Here is a 4,831-nt window from a genome sequence, read left to right as displayed (position 1 = left end):
AAAAAAAAAAAAAAAAAAAAAGCCACATGTATAAATGCTTTATTATTTTTTAATGAATTAAATATATTTTAATCTCAGTTTTATTCTAATACTACAAATATCAATAGATATAATCCACTTAAAGAGAAGGCCTTTGAGGTCTTCTAATTTTTTAAGTCTAAAAGGGGTACTGAGACCAAAAAAAATTAAAAACCACTTTTCTAGACTTTCCTATATTCATGTTTTGCCATACAGAACTTTTCATTTTCTAATTATCTATGGAAGAGATGTTGCTGCCCTAAAGATAATTTCAGGCTGGGCGTGGTGGCTTATGCCTGTAATCCCAGCATTTCGGGAGGCTGAGGCAGACAGATCACCTGAGCCCAGGAGTTCAAGGCCAGCCTAGGCAACATGGCAAAACCCTGTCTCTACGAAAAAATAATTTTTAAATCTTTAGCTGGGTGTGGTGGCAAGCACCTATAGTCCCATCTACTAGGGAGGCTGAGGTGGAAGGATCATTTGAGCTCAGGAGGTCGAGGCTGCAGTGAGCCATGATCATGCCACTGTACTCTAGCCTGAGCAACAAAGCTGAGACCCTGTCTTCCAAAAAAAAAAAAAAGATAATTTCAGAAGTTTGTCTTGATAAGAACAAAAGAAAAGCCAACAATTTTAAAAAATTGTCTATTAATTTAAAAAGGAAGTTATTACATTTTCCTAAAATGAAAACAATAACAATGTCAAAACTAAAGTGCTGAGCTAACAGACCACTAGCTACAACCTTTGTGCATGAGTTATAATCAGTTGTGTATAGGAAATCCTCAAAGGACCAAAGGTGAGGCTCTTTGAGAGGCCTCTATCCAGCTTTGCTACAGAATAATCCCAATTCCCGAATTCACAGCAAGACTAACCAGGATGCTTATAGGCGATTCTCTGTTCTACAATCTTAACATTTCTACACAAAAGTTTTGTTGTTGTTTTGTAGAAATGGCATCTTTACAAAGCTATTCTGATCTAGACTTCCTGGCCTCAAACTATCCTCCTGCTTTGGCCTTCCAAAGCACACTGGGATCACAGGCATGAGCCACCACACCTAGCCAACAATAAAAAGTTTTATGTTTCATCTAAACAGTTCAGTATATCTACTGCTGCCAGGAAATACACAAACATTAAGATACTAAACTCCCATTTGGATTCAACTTTTACATTACTGTGACTGTAGATACACCAATCCACGCAGTTATTAGGAACCTTCAGGATGCATAATAACGTTAGTTATTGAAAAGATAGGCTAGAAGGAAACATCTTTGAAAAATAGTTTTTGAGGCCACTAGAAGCAATAATAGATAAAATTTTGCATTTATGGCTCAGTCTAAAATTAAGATGAAAGGCTAGGCGTGGTGGCTCACGTCTATAATCCCAGCACATTGGGAGTCCGAGGTGGGCAGATCACTTGAGGCAAGGAGTTCAGGACCAGCCTGGCCAACACAGAAAAACCCCATTTCTACTAAAAATACAAAAATTAGCCAGGCATGGTAGCATGTGCCTGTGTAGTCCCAGCTACTCGGTAGGCTAAGGGACAAGAATCCTTTGAACCGGGATGCGGAGGTTGCAGTGAGCCGAGATGGCACCACTGCACTCCAAACTGAGCGACACAGCGAGACTCTGTCTTGAAAATAAAATAAAGATGAAAAAAACATATAAAAATATTGGCACCATTACAGTTAAGGGCCCTAAGTCAACAAATGTCTAATTCAAAAGTTATTTAGCCCTAGGCTACTACAATAGCCAAGCAATGAATTGGGCAAGGACCTTAAGTAGAAATGCACCTAAAGACTAGAAGGAAACAATGCTCCTTATTTATTAATTCAACATATACTGACTAAATTGTCTACTACTTGCAAGACCCTGAGCAAGCTAAGAAGCTCATGACGAGGTGGGAAGCCAATTTCATAGGGAGAAGTACACATAAATAGTACAGTAGCTTCTCTAGACAGAATGGAAAAAATTTCATCTGAGAAGTGCTAGAAGAGTAAGCCGGGCGCTGTGTCTCACGCCTGTAATCCCAGCACCTTGGGAGGCTGAGGCAGGCAGATCACCTGAGGTCAGGAGTTGAGACCAGCCTGGTGAAACCCTGTCTCCACTAAAAATACAAAAATTAGCTGGTGTGGTGGTACATGCCTATAATCCCAGCTACTTGGGAGGCTGAGGCAGGAGAATCGCTTCAACTCAGGAGGCAGAAGTTGCAGTAAGCCAAGATCGTGCCACTGCACTCCAGCCTGGGCAACAGAGTGAGACTCTGCCTCAGAAAAAAAAAAAGAAGAAGAAGAAAAAGTGCTAGAAGAGGGAGGCAAGAGAAAGGAGGGATAACTTTTAACAGAAGGGTTTAGAGAACATATTCTGACACTGAAGGCGTCTGACCTGGGTCCTAAAAACACATACATATGAGATTTCAACATGTGACTATTGCAAGTGAAAGACATCCCAGGAAGAGGGAAAAAAGCATACATTCAAGGAACAGCAAACACAAAATTGCTTCTGTAGAATTTATGATGCACTCCAGGAGGAGAATTAACTAGAAAAGTTGGAAGCAAAAATTAGAGGGACTTATATGACAGGGTAAGCAATCGGGGGATTTTTTTTTATTTATTGGTTTTTTTGTTTTGTTTTGTTTTGTTTTGTTTTTTTGTAGGCAAAGGGAAGCCAGTGGGAGGTTTTTAAACCCATTGGAAGATTTATCATTGTAAGATAAGTCATCAGATGATTCTCTTAACATTACTGTGGCTTGAACAGGATAGAAATGGGAGAGCAGTTAGTACACTATCACAGCAGTCCAGGAAGCAAATAATTAAGAGCTTGATGTGGGATGGGAGCTAGGAAAAACCTACAAAACATGCTACAACCGCTTCACTAATGATATAGTTTTAAATATTTTGAAAATTTAATTTATCACATAAAACAAGGTTGACATTCACACTATTTCCATGAAAAACCATTCACTTCATAGGCAATGTTTCATCATACTCAAGGGTGCTTCCTTTTTAAAAAGCTGTTAGGAATAACTAACCATATTCTACATTAAAGCTACAAAAGGGGTAATAAAGAACAGCATGTATCCTTTCAGTATTCTCAAAAGAATCTCAGTATACACAATTTCATTCAAGGATGAACATTTTAAGCTCAAAAGTTTATTTCCATGGAAAATAAAGTTTGGATCATAATTTTCTATACAACCTTATAAGACCCACGTCTCCATATAGTTATAATAGTCAACTTTTCTTAAAATTATTTTTGGACAACTCAACTCAACTTGGCCAGTAGTTTTCTACTAGGCTAATATATTTCAACCATAAATGCATTCTTCATTTTGTCCCCTCCTCCCTACTCACCTCCCACCCAACAAATTCCCTTTGTATGTCTGCAAGGCAAGATACTATGTAATGCAGTATAATTCTAAGGCAGTTTGAATATATAATTCTTACAACAGGAATCTAGAATTATTAACCTTAGTTTTTACAATAAAAGTACCAGTGATGTACTAAATTTCTATTCATATGTATGACAAATGTATCTAATATGCTTTACCATTAGGGGGAAACAAAGGGGAAAAGACACAATAGATGGGTGGCAAATCTTACAAACTTTACAAAACACTGAAAAGCTGCATCTGGATTGCAGTCACAATTACAAAAGCAAATAAAGAAGGCTCTGAAATGAAGGAAGTGAAAAAAATCCTAAGTGATCATCAAGAGTGAAAAAGGTTTATTTCAATATTAGTTTTTAGTACAGCACCATTTAACACTCTGACTAATTGAAAAAAAAAACACAGGATAATTCACTGTTTGCAAGGACACAGGAAACAATTTCTACATACCTTCTATAAGACAGTTACACTTCTTCACACTCGCATGGCTCAAATCCTTTCAAACGTTTCCAAAAATACAGTCTTATAATAAGCGAGGTTCCCCAAAGACACACATTTATTCTGTAGGCTTAGCCATTACACGTTTTAAAATACATAAAGAATTCATCCTCGACAGAAACAAGGCGTCACAAAGGCTCTCTACTTATTCAGAATCATTACATAAAGCACCATCTGTAATTGCAAACAGGGTTTGATAAAACCTGACAGCTAATTATCATAAAATGGGGTAGACTTTAAAAGAAAAAATCAACTTTTCCATTTTGCCTTCCTTTTCCTTTCCTACCAAATACACAAAATGTCTGTAACAGCGTCAGAGCTTTAAAATAAAAATCTAGTACTATATATGTATACTTTACGTGTATAGGAACACATATGTACATGTCACATATTCACAGGAAAGAGAAAGGTTCCCTCGTTTATGGTTTTTTTTTGTTTGTTTTTATTCTAGGAATTCAAGTTACATTAAACCTTATCCCATAAATTAAATCATCATGAAATTAAAGAGTAATAAAATATTGCATGTAGATCTCTCTAAGCGACTATCTTCTGAGAAGGAAAACCTCAGACTGAGACCATGGCTGAATATGAACGCCCAATCCCTAAAAAAAATCACTAACCAGCATTTGTTTCTGCAAGAGAGAAAGGGAGTCTTACAGTGAATAATCACATAACTCAGTTTCAGAAGTTAACCGGGGTAAAACACAACGAACCAAATTAGACACATGTATGAAAGGACAAGCTTTCAAGAATTCGCCCGAAGTGAAAGACTGGTTTTAATCCCGGGATATAAAACATCCTTTGCAGGTAGAAGAGTCTTTAATTGAAAAAGAAAAAAATAAAATAAAGTGGCGGGCACAAGAAAAACCTGAACGACACGAAAAGGCAAAGTAAAAAAATAATGATCATTTTAAAAAGGAGTCTCTCCTCCCA

At 37.1% G+C, this 4,831-nt stretch overlaps 1 protein-coding gene across 8 annotated transcripts in view; it reads right to left on the bottom strand.

The window, feature by feature from the left end:
- The window catches only part of PIK3R3 (phosphoinositide-3-kinase regulatory subunit 3), a 150,566-nt gene that overhangs the window by 99,093 nt on the left and 46,642 nt on the right, over positions 1-4,831 (bottom strand). Inside the window, exon 1 of one of the 8 annotated variants that reach the window (XM_017881752.1) lies at positions 3,851-4,775. The exons of the other annotated variants lie outside the window; for them this stretch is intronic. The gene's annotated coding sequence lies outside the window, so the exon portion shown is untranslated. Of the gene's footprint in view, positions 1-3,850; positions 4,776-4,831 lie in introns of those variants that run through there. 8 annotated transcript variants of the gene reach the window in all.

This window comes from Rhinopithecus bieti, unplaced genomic scaffold (genome assembly GCF_001698545.2).
Source record: "Rhinopithecus bieti isolate Rb0 unplaced genomic scaffold, ASM169854v2 scaffold_12155, whole genome shotgun sequence".
Taxonomy (NCBI): Eukaryota; Metazoa; Chordata; class Mammalia; order Primates; family Cercopithecidae; genus Rhinopithecus; species Rhinopithecus bieti.
The sequence above is the reverse complement of the archived record's forward strand: the minus strand, read 5'-3'. Positions and strand labels throughout refer to the sequence as shown.